We start from the raw sequence: 16,428 nt of genomic DNA on the forward strand, positions 1-16,428 counted from the left end.
GGGGAAAAAAACAAGAAGCGATGCCAAGGCACAGCAAAGCCGTCTCCGGCAGTCATTTTAGTGATGACATATAAACACAGTAGAGTATCTACAGTAGTCAAAGATGTCACACATCAAATTTGGGGTAAATCGGGTGAAAACTGGCGATTCTATGCCCATTTGAAATTTTAGGTCCGACCCACCTGACATTGTCTCCCCTACCGCTAACTGGGGGGTGACACTCCTGATGTAATGAGGCGTGTTACGGGATGCAGATTTGAAAGATGAACCTTTAGGTTTCGGTTTCATGTCGACAGGACGATTTTTTTTTTTTTTTTTTTTTTTTTTTTTTTTTTTTTAGGCCTACACCCTGGGCCTTGGCCCAAAATTTAATCGGGTGATCAGAAGGTCACAGCCCATCATCCCTATAATTTTAGTCAAAATCGCACCAGTAGTTTTCGCATAAAGGTGTTAACAGACAGATAGACTGACAGACAAAGAAGCAGACGGACAAACCGAGTGAAAACAATACCCGCTCCCGAGCCCCTCTGGAGCAGGGACGGGTAATGAGGGAAGGAAGGAAGGAAAAGAGGAAAGGTGTAAGAAGAGAAAGACGGAAAACTGGAGGAAACTAGGAGGATGACCAGAGAAGAACAGGATGAAGGGAAGGAAGAATAGAGTACTGTGAGAATGAATGAGGGAAGGAGATTAAAAGCAAGAAATGAGGGTAAGGTGGGAGGAGGAAAACGAAAGAGAATGAAGAGAGGGAAGGAAAGACTTAAAAAAAAAAAAACTGTGAAGGAAAATGCTGAATGTAAGGACGAAGGGAGGGCTATTTTATGAAGGAAAAAAGTAAGAGAATAAAGATGGAAACGGGGAAAATGGAGAAACGAAGGAAAAGACGGATGAAGGAAAATAGGAAGAGAGATAGAATACTTAAGGAAGAACAAAAGGAAAGAGGAGGGAATGAGGAAACCAGGACGACAGGGAGAAACGAAACAGAGGAAGCAGTAATGAAGTGGCGATATATTATTTACCGGTACTATGGAAATATGAGATGAAGCTCAGGAATAGAACAGGAGGGAATTGCAAAAGTAAATAAAGGAAGCAAAAACAATGGAACTGTGAAAGGAAAATGAATAAAAGTAAAAAGCATATGATGAAAATAAAGAAAAGTAAAACAAGATTGTGAGAAACGAAGCAAGATGTAAAGAGGAAGAATAAAGGTAGAAACAGCACGAAAAAGACAGAATGAAGAATAAAAACCGCGGAATAAGAAGAATGACAGAAAGAGAACGAAGAAAATTTTTACACAATCAGGAAAATAAAAAATCCCAGCAGACAGGAGGAAGGAGAGGAAGGAAGAAACAATAAAGCAAGGAGTAAAGGAAGATGAAGGAGAGAGGCTGGTTTGCACTGACGCCCTTGAAAATAATAAATGCTGGGTTTAACAAGGAGAAACGGCTTCACTTGGCCACCTCATCTCCCTTCCCCCCCCCTCCCTCCCTCTCTCTCTCTCTTTCTTTCTCATGTCCCTTACCTCATCATGTCCCCTTTCCTCACCCCGTAGCTACCTCTCCATCGCCTCTCCCTTACCATATTTTCCTTCCTCGCCCCCCACCTTATCTCACCTTACTTTTCTCTCGTTTTCCCCTCTCCCTAATCTCGCCCCTCTCTCCCTCATACTCTCTCCCCCCTCACCGCTCTCCCTCCCCTTCTCACACTCCCTCACCCACACATTTTCATTCGCCCCCCTCCCTTCTTCCCCTCTCTCTCCCACTTGTCTTCTTTTTCCATTTTCCTCCTTTCATTACCTTTCTCTCCCTCTGTTCGCCTTCTTTTCTGTTTTTCCATTCCCTCTCACCACCCACCCTTTCCACTCTCCCCTTCATTTACCTCTCTCGTCTCTTCCACTTCCTCTCACCCTCAACTTTTCTATGCATGTTCCTCGCTTCTCTCTCTCTCTCTCTCTCTCCATTTACCTATCTATCTATCCTACATTTTTTCATTCTCTTTGACTTCTCTTTTTATTCCCCTCTCCCGTAATGCCATAATGTTTTTCCCGTTATCTCCAGAAGCTCTTTTTTTTTTTTTCTTCTATGGCTCAAGAAAGTCTGGTCCAGCCGGGGTTAAAGGCTTAGGTGTGACAGTATCAAGAGATTTAATATTCTCCCAACACTGTAGTGAAGCAACCACGGAGGCTAACAGAATGCTGCGACTTATCAACAAACCTTCTCTTTTAAAAGCGCACATTATCTTTCCTCCATCTGCCCAGTACGATGTATTTCAGCATGACTGAAGTGAGCATTTCTGAACCTTACTCCTTGACACTTAATACAAAGATACATTGTTTTACCGCTTTAATTCAGACTACAGAACTTGATACCAATTTTGTTCAATTACAGACAATTCTGATAAAAGCTAAACTCTCTGACGTCCACAGTAACTTCAAGCCCCTGTGTTGTTGTGGGTGTGTAGTGGTACATAACACCAGAAGGCACCTCTCCCTATGTACAGAGTTGCTGTGGGTGTATAGTGGTACAATTCCACCACGATGCACCTCTCCCTATGTACAGAGTTGTTGTGGGTGTGTAGTGGTACAACTCCAACGGGAGGCACCTCTCCCTAATTGGCCAAAGCTGTTGTGGGTGTGTACTGTGTAGTGGTACAACTCCACCAGGAGGCACCTCTCCCTAAATGGCCAAAGTTACTCTACTGTATGACATTTAACCCACTAAGTATACCATAATAATATCTTTTTTTTTTTTTCTCCTTTCACAAAGATCCATGACACTTTTCAGTTCAGATGACAGACATCTGCAGTCAACTGACTGGAAGGTCGATTTTGCTAGAAACTACAATCCATCTCATGATGGGATCTCACCACTCCTGTAGCCGAGAAGTGTTTCATCGGCACGATTTTGCACCTCCATTTCTGATCTGACGCCAATTCAGGATGTAAAACACACATAAACAAAGCCAGGCAGCCAACCTCACAAATGAAAACATTACCACTCCGCTCGCATCGCAGCGCGGGTGACAAAAAGCAGAGACTTGTTCCTACCTCATAACTTAATCATATTTCTTTCAACCATGACTTAGTATTCAAGCTGCAGCAGTGGTCCAGTTCTGTCAGATAAAAACAAAAGAACTTTAGGACGGTGGACAACTAAAAACTGTAGGGTCCACGTCCGAATCCCCTACACAGGACAGAATTTTAAATGACTCTCCTCTACAAATCAACCACTACAATTTTATTTCAGCTACGGTCAACACAAAACTTAGTCTACGACTCCACTGCGTCCACTACACACTTAAGTCATATCCTAGGAATATTAGCAAGCAAAGCATAGTGAGAACCACAGGAGTTGAAATATTAGGCGAACCTGTTCCCCCTACCTTTATAACCCAGGAGAGAACTGAGCGATGTAATTGGTCATTCTGCAGTGCCAGGGGGGAACTATAATGGACGGCGAGTGAGGGGCAAATGTTAGAAAAGAAAGTTATGGGTAAATAATTCCAGTTTCAGACAAAAAGAAAGACATAACCAAAGTATAAAACTGGAGAGAGAACAGAAAGGAATGTGTTGTCTGTGTCTTCAAGTTACTGTACAGAACTTTCCTTTCTCTACTCTCTCCCTCTCTGTTTTCTCGTTTTTCTCTAGACTTCTTTTTCTTCTCTGCACATTTTCGTGTCCTTCCTCCCTCTTATCCTGCATTCTGATTCCCTTTCCACCATTTCCCTTTCTCTTTCTCTCCTCTTTAGTCTTCTTTCACTCTCCTATTTTCTCGGTTTTCCTTCACCTTACTCCGTTAACCTCTCTCTCTCTCTCTCTCTCTCTCTCTCTCTCTCTCTCTCTCTCCTCTTCCCATGCCTATTATTCTCTACTCTTTTCCTCCATTTCCCTTTATTCTTTCCTCTTCAACTCTTTACTCTTCTTTTCTTCTCTTCATGCTATCATTTCTTTTCTGCTCCCTCCTCTCCTATCCAGTTCACCGCTCTTCTCTCTTCTTCTCCCCTCTGTTCTCCTCCTCTCCTCTACTCTCCATTCTCTGTTCTCTTCGTGAATACCCACAACGTAAATATACTGAAACCTTTGTCCTGGTAGAAACTGCCTTAGTTCATGAGTGAGCACGTGTGTATGTGTGGAAATGCATATGTGCGTGTGTGCTTACTGTGGATGTATGAGAAATTGAATGCTTATCTGTGTGTGTGTGTGTGTGTGTGTGTGTGTGTGTGTGTGTGTGTGTGTGTGTGTGTGTGTGTGTGTGTGTGTGTGTGTGTGTGTGTGTGTGTGTGTGTGTGTGTGTGTGTGTGTGTGTGTGACTACATAAACGAATGGCAATCAACGAGTATGTATATACAAACGTGCAGATGTATATGCAAGTGTTTGAATATTCTTTAATCCACACAGGCAGATTTCCCCAAAGGCTAAAACCCCACACAACCCGTCACCTGCAAAGATACCTGAATAAAAATACTCAACATCCAATTAGTCCAAAGTGAGATGCCTGGACACACTCGATTAAAAGACTGGAGGTCGCGGGCAGAGGGAATGGCGGACTGGGGAACACTTCTACGGGGTTAAATTCAGCACTTTAAAGACTGGTTAATTCTTGCACTGGAAGACTGGATGGAAAGAGAGAGAGAGAGAGAGAGAGAGAGAGTGTGTGTGTGTGTGTGTGTGTGTGTGTGTGTGTGTGTGTGTGTGTGTGTGTGTGTGTGTGTGTGTGTGTGTGTGTGTGTGTGTGTGTGTGTGTGTGTGTGTGTGTGTGTGTGTGTGTGTGTGTGTGTGCGTGCGTGCGTGCGTGCGTGCGTGCGTGTGTGTGTTAGAAAGAGTGATGCTGCGTACCCGCCATAATGAAGGGGGGAGGGGAGTGGAAGCGAAGACTTTGGAGATAAGAGCAGAGATTACAGTAAAATGTAACAGCGACAGGAGAGAGAGAGAGAGAGAGAGAGAGAGAGAGAGAGAGAGATTAGTGCAAGTGTATTTATGTACTAGTGTATGTGTAGGAGAGAGGGCAAGTGTCATACGCTTGTGTATGCCGAGTACATGTGTATGTATATATAGTTCTCTGTGTACTTACAGTATATGTACCGTATATCTATTCGTTTATACACGTGTACGTATGTCTGTATACATATTTATATATGCATCTATGCGTCTCCTCTGTATCAATGTAGATACCATCAAAGACAAAAGTCGTGTCCCGAAATTTGGTGAAAACATCTGTTGAAAGGCTTAAGTTTTGGTGAGTTCTGCTTAGTCTTATACGGATGGTTGGTGGCACTGACATGAGATTCCATTCGCTCAAGTGACGAGCCTGTGGATGCGAGCATATTTTTCACAACTAAGCGAAGTAAACATATATAGTTGTGTTTTCAAGACCGCTTATTTTACTTGATATAAATATGAACCGTTTCTCATCTGTTCTCCTTTTTAATGCCATGTTAACAACACTGCAATTCAGAGAATAGAAAGTGTATCAGATAACAATCCACTCTGTATTCATCATCCATTGGGGGAGGCGGTGGCTCAATCGGTAGCGAGGTGGCCTGTAGTCCTACCGCACCTAGGTTCAAATCCCGGCTGGGACAGGGAACAGTTTAAGCTTTTCAATTTCTTAAAAATCAGACTTTACTGATCTACCAGAAGTACCGCCGACATGTCGTAAAAATACCCCCGCTCATACCAATACACCAGTCCTGTATGAGACAGTCCTAGCATGTATTCAATATGGACGGTGGGTGTTAGAGCCGAAGTGGTGACATGCAGAGGTGAATGGTATGTAGGAGGACTACTGGGCCTTGAAAACAGGCTGTGAAGCCTATGCCCGGGGTCGGACACAAAAAAAAAAATAATAATAATAAACAGCTAAAGACTTGTCCGGATTTTGGTTCTACTTCTTTATTATTTTTATTTCTGCTTAGTTAAAGTTAGTAATTAAAACTGTCATTATGTCATCGAACAACTCTGTTACATATGAGGACAGAGTTAAGAGTGAAGAAATGAATCCCACTGTCTAGACTTCGAACAAACAATCCAGAAGACCGAGGTCTATTCACAACTATTCGTGTGCTTTATTCTAGGTTCAATTCATCTCGCACGGAATAAGCACTGCTTACAGGTGCTACCTTCTATCGTTGTGATTATTTCCTGGACCTGTATTGGTATATTAACACTAGGGTGACCTGAACGATGACCGCTGTCCAGCGTGCCATCCTCCCGAAAGAGCCTAATCCACCTTTTAACGGTTCTGCATGCACCGAACTGTCTGTTCGGGATTCTTTTCTCCAAAATAGAGGTATATCACGTCCTCTCATCTTCCCAGTAGTTGGACACTCGTTGTTTTGCCCAGTCCATACCAAGGTATATACTCGGTCTACCTGTCATTTTGTAGTAAGGTGTAAGATATAACGGCCAAGGAGTCATCGCCTGACCGAACATGGTTCACATTTCGTCTCTCGGACGCAGCAATTCCCTCAAATGGATGCTACGGCTTCGAAAATTCCTTGGGTTGTTTATACTGTCATCCCATCAGTAGCAGATATGAAGCTTGAGGAAAGTCTGGCTAGCCAACCACGAATATGTAGCTGTGGTAAAGCTCTCATAATTTTTTCTCATGTTACACTTAATCTTCAGACAAAACCGGGGCACGACTTCTGTCTTTTACTGTACTGTACGTACTTAAGTCGTTTGTATAAATACATTCATGTATGTAAGTATGGATTACGGTAGTTTATAAATATGGGGTTTAAATAGGTCTAAATTAATATCAATAAACAAGACTCCTGTTCTGGAGTACAGATGCATGGGACATTCCTGTACAAAGCCAGGTATGTTTCTTACTGCCAGCAGTGAGAGGTGAGAGAGAACCTGCAGCAGAGGACAGCCCCACAGACACACAGTACCCAAATCAGCAGGATTTAATAACAGGGACGTCAGGGTCGTGACAGCGTGAGGCAAGGAGGGCAGTGATTACGGGAGGGAGGGCAGGGGTGAGGGTAAGGGAGGAAGAGGAAGGGGAAGAAGGGCAAGGTGCGGGGAAGAAGGGCAGAGATGAGGCAGATTTTTTTTTTTTTTTTTTAATGTGACCGACTCTGGGCAAAGGCTTCACAGACTGCTCCCAAGGCCCAGCGGTCCTCCTACATACCATACACCTCTACATGTCACCACTTCGGCGCTAACACCCACCGTCCATACTGAATACATGCTAGGGCTGTCTCATACAGGACTGGTGTATTGGTATTAGCGGGGGTATTTTTACGACATGTCGGCGGGTCTTCTAGTAGATAAGTAAAGTCTGCTTTCACTAAATTCAAATCCTTAAACTGTTCCCTGTCCCAGCGGGGATTTGAACCTGGGTCCATTACAACTGCAGGCCACCTCTCTAACGACTGAGCTACAGCCTCCGCAGAGGCAGGCATATTTATCGTGTTCGGGTCAGGGTCTGACAAGGGCTTGGTAGAAGACTCAGGGAAAAGCAGTGTAGGGGAAAGACGCAACGGGGCGCCTAGCCGCTGTAGTCATTTCCGTAACATAGGCCTGTAAGCCCGTGGCGGTTGGTCACAAATTACCTTGGGACAGAACTCCACTGCATTATCCAAAGTCACCTGCCGTAGGTGTAATGAAATAAATTCCTTCACTATACTGAAGAGATTGTTCCATTTAAGTTACCGGTACCTCTACTTTCACACTCACCTACCACTACATTCATCCACAAAACCCAAATCCACCTTAATTACTCACCACACCCTCCCACTCATCCAACCCTCCACCCAAAGAACACACACACACCGCACTCTCACGCTCACCACCCTTCCACCCAATGAACACACACTCACCACATCCTCACACTCACCACCCCTCCACCCAAAGAACACACACTCACCACCCCTCCACCCAAAGAACACACACTCACCACCCTTCCACCCAAAGAACACACACTCACCACCCCTCCACCCAATGAACACACTCACCACACCTTCACACTCACCACTCCTGCACCTAAAGAATACACACTCATCACCCCTGCACCCAAAGAACACACACTCACCATCCCTCCACCCAAAGAACACACACTCACCACCCCTGCACCCAAAGAACACACACTCACCACCCCTCCACCCAAAGAACACACACTACACCCTTACACTAACCACTTCTCCACCCAAAGAACACACACTCACCACACCCTCACACTAACCCTTCCTTCACCCAAAGAACACACACTAACCACACCCTCACACTCACCACCCCTCCATCCAAAGAACACACACTCACCACACACTCGCACTCACCACATCCTCACACTCACCATCCCTCCATCCAAAGATCACACACTCAAAACACCCTCACACTCACCACCCCTCCACCCAAACAAACCACACTCACCACACCCTCACACTCACCACTCCTCCACCCAAACAACACACTCACCACACACTCACATTTATCCACCCCTCCACTTTTTCCACAATTCTTCCACCTCACCAGTACCAGGGAAACATATTTTATTCAGGTGTTTCTTCCAATGAACTGGAGTTGGCGTGATGAACTAAAGGCAAATACTTTATTGCTTTGTGTATTTGTTCTTCAACCGCGATACATGATCATGAGGTCTCTCTATACGTATATCTATCTATTTCTGTCTCTCTGTCTACCTAATTACCTATCTATCTATCACAAAATCTACCGTATCTGAATGTCTGTCTCCCTATCTACCCCTATCAGTCGCCCTCTCTACGTATATTCGATATAGTTAGACGCCTCATCCCTGATTCATGCAGCATAGACGTGATGAAAGTAAGTCTCCAAGCTTCTCATTCTCCACTTAATACATTTATAATGTGATGAATTACATACTTTCTGTCAGGGGCAACCCTCAAAATGTAAATGAATACAAATACTGTGTAAAATAACTAAACAAATAAATAACTGATGATCAGGTATGTAAAAAAATGAGTGCAAACTGGTTTTCATGGACACAGATAATGCTATCAAAAAAAGTTCTCGACCAAACATTTACTTGTACGTGCCAATTGCAGTAAGTATGACCACTTAAAAACGACATCCATATAAGACACCTTCGAAGTGTGACAATGTACTGACTGTGTTTTTTTAATGTCTTCAGTATCAGAGACCTTACCTAAACCCCTCAGCCCGAGGACGTACCGTAATTATTTTATTCTTGATGGTACCGTACCTAATAATTTCAAAACGCTTTCCTATGCTGGAACAAATCGTTTGAGTTGGCAAGATTTTTTTGAAAAAGAAGTGATGTAGTTCATCGGATTAAATACAAGATAAAAATGAAAGTGGCCTAATAACCACTTCAGCCCGAGATGATCGGACAAAAATAGAATTGGCAACAACAAAAAAACATTCAGGGGACCTCGTTTAACCTGGCCAACAAAGTGTTTCTAGTGTGACCTGCTTTAGGAAGTGCACGGTTGTGTTCTCATTTAGACCGTGTTCTCGCTCAACGGTATTGCTTCCACAGGGGTCAGGTTGTTAGTGAAACTCTCTCTCTCTCCCTCTCTAACACACACACACACACACACACACACACACACACACACACACACACACACACTACCACCTTCACCACTCCCCACAACCCTTCCTCATACACCCACTCATTCCTGTCCTTCCGCATCATTCTCCAACTGTATTTGCCACTTCCATGAAAACAAACAGAAAAAACAGTGCAAAGGAGGGAGAATTAAAGTGAGAGCAAACACTAAAAATAGGAAAAGGGTGTGGGAGTGATAGAGGTAAGAAGGGGATTTTACTGATATCTATTATTTTGTTTATCTCTTGAAATATAATGAAAATGAGGAAGTGGTGATGTGAAGAGGTTTTAATAATTTATTTTGTTTATTTACTTCCTGATACAGTAGGAATGACAAAAAGACGTGGGATGAATGATAAAATATCGCAAGTAAGTGGTGAATTGACAGAGAGAGGAATTTAGCACTGCCCCCCCCCTCTCTAATTTACTCACTTCTATTCACGGTACCTCATATTCCACCCTTCCCTTCTATCCCCTCTTCAGTACTCTCTCTCTCTCTCTCTCTCTCTCTCTTCTTACCTGTACCAAACCGCCAGCCAGAAAGCCACCTTACCTGTACGAAGAAAATAAAAACAATTTTGGTATTCTATCAATCAACATTCTGTAAGTATATCAAGTTATTACATCAAATAACATTCCGTATATGCTCAGTACTCCCATGAATCAGAGCGGAATAAAAAATCGTCTGGCGGTAGTTATAATATAAACAGAAAAATCTGAATATAATCCTCTGGTAGTTCTTATAATTAAAAACAGAATCAGGCAAGGCGAAGTGGTTATGGAGATTGTTTTCATCCTCTTACGTTTTTTGTTGGCCGAAAAAATAATTTAAAAAAAGTCCTCGTTCTAAGGAGTCAACAGTGACATCAGCAGCTGGCCAGATCCGATCCCTTCCCGACTAATCACAAGTAAAATTCTCTCCCTCTCTCTCTCTCTCTCTCTCAGCCAATCATGTCAATGCTGCTGTGTAAATCTCAGCGAAAGAGAGCATTTTGCAGACAAATTCACTTCATTACCTACACAAAAGGTTCACACCATTATGGTTTAATATTACCAACAGTTCTTTTTTCCCTAAGTCAAAGATTTTGCTGCACTTTCAAAACATAACCAGTTGCAGCTACAAAGTCTGCTTCAGCATGATCTAGGCTAATATACCGTTAAAAAGTTCATCCGTAAGTCAGTACTGGCGGCATAATTAGAAAGTTCCACCCAAAATTACTTTTGCCTTAATACCACTTCCACAATATCCTGATTTTAACCTTACTGCCAAACATAAACACTAACATTCGCTACAAGCAACACAAAAAAAAAACTCGAACAACGAGAGCAGACAAATCCTTCCTGTGTCATATTAACTGGTAGGCGAAAATCAGTGATTCAAGAACATTGCATCTTTGGCTAGGCATTAAACTGCAAAACCAATGATTTATGATTATAACTAGATCATAAATTCACTTAGATAATTATTCAGAAATCAAAAGTAAACACATCTCCACTGACATTTTTCTGCACCATGAAATATCCGATACGGTACGAATTGATGCAAAGCTATTATTATTATTATTATTTTTTTTAAACCTGCAAAAGTTCATTATTGGTACCATTCTTGACGGCTGTTTGCATGATCAATCGTAGTGAGGGGACTATACATAAAAGTGTTCCTTGATCTTTAGAACTATCTATCAGTCTATCTATCTATCTATAGCCCGAAGCCCTAATCCCGCAAAGGGTGGCCGCAGACAAAACGCCTCCAAGTCGCTATGTCACCCACCATTTGACTACCCTTCCCCCAACTCACCCCTCCCTCCCTCATATACCTCTCAACTCCATCCCTCCACCTCATCCTCGGTCTACTCCTCCCTCTCCCTCCCTCCACCTCACCTACATAGCCTACACCCTCTTAGTCAGTCTTTCACTCTCCATTCTCTCCATATGTCCAAACCACCTCAGTGTATTTCTCCTAATCTTCTAAACCACATCCACATCCACCCCACAACGTTCCTTCACTTCTTCATTCGTCAACCTGTCCCTCCATGGCACTCGACATGCTCCTCTCAAGTAACTAATTTCCACTGCTCTCACTCTTGACTTGTTCCCCTCTTGCAAGGTCCACGCCTCGCTTCCATACGTCAGGGTAGGGATCACAATACTATCATTCTGTGACTTCTTAACTTCCATACTCACCTTCCTATTTCTCATCACTGCTTTCAGTGAACCAACAAACTTCCTTCCCTGCTGTACCCTTTCACGCACTTCATCCCCCAAAGTTCCATCCTTACTCATCACACTACCCAAGTACTTGAATGCACTCACATTCTCCATATCCTCACCATCCAACCTCACTGTACACTCTGTGACTTCATTCCTCTCAAACACCATAACTTTACTTTTGTTCACATTAACTTTCAGCTTCCTCCTCCTACACACTGTCCCAAATTCATTCACCAAACCTTGCAACTCCCATTCATCTTCACTCAACAATACTGTATCATCAGCAAACAGCAGCACCGGAATCTTCCAAATCTCACCCTCATTCATTAGATCCACCCCCACATCCACTGCCCTACCTTGCACCTCCTTTACAACCCCATCCATGTATATATTAAACAGCCATGGAGACATCACACAACCCTGTTTCAGTCCCACATTAAGATCAAAGAACTCACTCAACTCACCATCCACTCGCACCGTAGCCCTAGCTCCCTTGAACATACTCTTCACAGCACTCAACAATTTCCCCTCCACTCCATATACTCTTAATACCTTCCACATACCTTGCCTATCTATTCTGTCAAAAGCTTTCTCCAAGACCATGAAGGCAGCATACACTTTCCTTCCCTTCTCTAGATACTTCACTAAACATCTTAGAACAAACATCTGATCTACACACCCTTTTCCCTTCCTAAATCCCCCTTGTTCTTCTCCAACTAGCTCCCCTGTCATATGCCTAACCCTATCAATGAGTATTCTACCATATATTTTACCAGTCACACTAAGAAGGTTAATACCCGTACGGTTATCACATACTACTCTCTCCCCTTTTCCTTTGTATAAAGGAACATTTATACCTAATTTCTAGTCCTCTGGAACCCTTCCCTCTTCCAAAGCCAATCTACACAACTTCCATATCCACTCCACAACAATCTTACCCCCATACCTAAGCATTTCACCACACACTCCATCAATTCTGGGGCCTTTCCCAACTTAATCTTCTTCATCGCTTCCACTACTTCCGCCCTACTGATCTCTTCCTCCCTCCTCTCATCTCTTCTTCTCCCAGCCATTCCCCAACCACTTATACTCGCACTGCTGTCACTCTCTACTTTCAACAAATCCTCAAAGTGCTCCTTCCATCTCCTCAATTTCTCTCTTTCTCCACCAACAACCTATTATTCCTATCTTTCACTCCCCTACTATTTCCCCTTTCACACTGCCTTATACTTTCTTTACCTCCTTCCAAAAAAATTTCTTACTCTCCCTCCATTTCACACTCAGATTCCTCCCAAACTCTTCATCCACTTTCTTCTTACTCTCCTTCACCAGTCTCTTAACCTCCCTTCTCCTGCTCACATATACCTCTCTCTTCTCTCTCTCATCTTCTCCCCTTCCTCTACTCGCTAACCATTCACTATATGCCTTCTTCTTTTGTTCCACAGCTCGTTTCACCTCATCATTCCACCATGCTGTCCCTTGCACACCCTTGCATTTACTCCTCACTCCACAAACCGCCTCACACGCTGCGCCTATCTCTTCCGTGAATATCTTACATACGTCTTCCACCCCTTCCATCTGCTCTAGCTCATACCTTCCCAATCTTTCTTCCACTATGCTCTTATACTCTGTCATTTTCTCACCATCTTGCAATTTCTCCACTCCTCTCTCAGGAGATGTTTCCTCCTGTCTTCCCCTTCGTCTCCTCAACCATTTTCTTTGCAGCTTTACCTTGGCCATCACTAAGTGATGGTCCGAGACTCCATTCCCCCACCCTCTTCACACACTTGCATCCAACACTTGTCTTCTCATTCGCACACCCACACACACGTAGTCTATCAATGCCTTTCGTTCAACAAGTTCATCATCCATCCTCCTCATTACTCTCCATGTATACCGGTGGATCATCTTATGACGAAAGTAGGTGTTGGCTATTGCCAACCCCTTACAAGCACAGATGTCCACCAAAGCACTACCATTCCCATCTACTTCAGCTGGCACACCCCACTGACCAACCACTCCATCCACTCGTACATTCCCAACTTTGCCATTCATATCTCCAATCAAAAGCACTCTCTCGCTCCTCTCAAACTTGTCCATACATGCTTCTACTCTCGCCCAAAACTCATCTTTCACTCTTGCCACTCGGTCCTCTGTCGGGGCATACACACATACAATCGCCCACGCTTGTATAGCTACTTTCATCCCCACCCATACAATCCTTGCACCCACTGTTCCATACTCTCTCATATTCTCCTTCCACTTCTTGCTTATCATCAGACATACTCCCTCTCTTGCCCTCTCATTCTCATTGACTCCCACACATATACCTAAATCATATTCCCATTCTCTCACCCTTTCACCTTACCATTTAGTTTCAGTCAATCCACATATATCCACTTTTGCATCCTCAAGCACCTGAACAATCTCTCTCTCTCTCTTTCACTTCATCATTCACTCCTCTCACATTCCATGTTCCCACTCTAAGAATGTCCTTTGTCCGTTCCTTAGTCGTCAACGTATGGTCCGTCCGGGTCCGAGGCTCTTTATTCACTTTTTTAGTTAGTTCTTTTTACGGGGTGGGGCACTAACCCACCACCAACCCTTTTAGTCGCCTCGTACGATAAGCAGGGATATTGGGGGAGTATTCTTGAAACCCCCTTTAGAACACAAGTGCATTTTCTTTCATTAAAATCAGGCTACCACCAAATGATTTTATCCAACTTAGGGGTGGGCTGTTGCAGTGAATAGGCTAAAACTAATATAACTCAGCATAGTTGTGACACCCGATAATGCAATTAAAAAGCAATATTGTTATGGAATGCAATAAACAGCCAATACCGGCCTCGTTACATACAAATCAACAGCCACTGTCAATTTAAAACTGACTGAACTTTTCCACGTACAACAAATAAAAACGTGCATGTAAATACGAAATGCAAATGAACAAAATAAATTTACTGGTATAAGAAATCTGTGCATCAATAAACTGAATACACATGACCTCTTAATGCACTTCGGGAACCCTGAAAAATTATTGTAATGCTGGATGGAATTGGATTTACTCAAGGGATATTAAAGAAAAAAAAAAAGTCCGAGTGTGGGAGGTTGCTCTTGCGTTGTTGTTGATTTTTGTGGTGGTGGAGGTTGATATACTTGTTTGTGGCTGTGATAGTGGTAATGGTGGTAGTTGTTGCGTCAGTTACTGGTATAAATTGTGGTAGTAGAGATAGCTATGATGCTGGCAGTTATGATATTTGTGGCAGACGTGGTAGTGGCAATGATGGTGGTGGTAGCGGCAATGACTGGTAAAAATTGTGGTAGTAATGATAGCTGTGATGGTGACATCTGTGGTAGAAGTTGTAGTGGCAATGATGGTGGTGGTAGCAATAGTGGCTGGTAAAAGTTGTGACAGTATGGAAATGGTAGCTGTGATGGTGGTAGTAATGATATCTATGGTAGCAGTGGACGTGGTAATGGTGATGGTAGCGGTGGTGTTGGTAGAGATGTGTTAGTAATGTAACTGTGATGGTAATAGTAGTGATATTTCTTCTGATGGCAGTGGTAATAGTGGTAGTGACAAAGGTGGTGCTCTTGGTGATTGTCATGGTAGCTGTGGTAGTTATTACAGTGATGGTAGTGATGGCTAGTTGTTACCATAGCTCTAGTTGTAATAGTAGTTGTGTTCTCTTACGTCATCCCTTCCCTCTCTCTTTCCGTGAGACTAACGAGGAGAGTGTATGTGAGTGAGGTGGAGGGGTGAGGGGACAAATAATAAGATGGAAGGATGGACTGGAAAAGTATAAGAGAGAAGGGTGTGTGAGCTGGGGGGAAGGCAGCGAAATAGCGGGGAACAGGGCAACATCGAGGCGATTTGTTTGTGGTCACTGCTTACGGGATTAAGGTTTCTGGCTATTGATAAACAGAGAGATAGTTGTGAATCCGTGATAATGTGCAATAAAAAGCAAAACTGTTATGGGATGCAATAAACAGCTAATACAAGCCTCGTGAAATTCACATCATGAGCCTCGTTCAAACTGAAACAGATTAAACTTTTCCGCGTATAAAAAATGAAAATATGCATGTAAATATGAAATGCAAATGAACAAAATAAATATATTTGAAATTTGTGAATGAAGAAACTGAATACAAATGGCTCCTTAATGCATTTTGGGAGCACTGAAAAATTATTACAATGCTGGATGAACTGGATTAGCTCAAGGGATATTTAAAAAAAGAAAAGAAAAAAATGTGAGTGTGGGAGGTGGTTCTCGCGTCTTATTGTTGATTTTCGTGGTGGTGGAGGCTGATTTACTTGTTTGTGGCTGAGATGGTGGTAATGGTGGTAGTGGTGGCGGCAATGACTGGTAAAAATTGTGGTAGTAATGATAGCTGTGATGGTGATAGCTATGACATTTGTGGTAGAAGTGGTAGTGGCAATGATGGTGGTGGTAGCGGTAGTGGCTGGTAAAAGTTGTGATAGTATGGAAATGGTAGTTGTGATGGTGGTAGTAATGATATCTATGGTAGTAGTGGAAGTGGTAATGGTGATGGTAGCGGTGGTGTTGGTATAAGTTGTTTTAGTATTGGTAGCTGTGATGGTAATAGTAGTGATATTTCTTCTGATGGTATTGGTAATAGTAGTAGTAACAATGGTGGTGGT

Source organism: Coenobita brevimanus, chromosome 55 (genome assembly GCF_032717465.1).
Source record: "Coenobita brevimanus isolate Jiangsu-jjx chromosome 55, ASM3271746v2, whole genome shotgun sequence".
Classification (NCBI taxonomy): domain Eukaryota; kingdom Metazoa; phylum Arthropoda; class Malacostraca; order Decapoda; family Coenobitidae; genus Coenobita; species Coenobita brevimanus.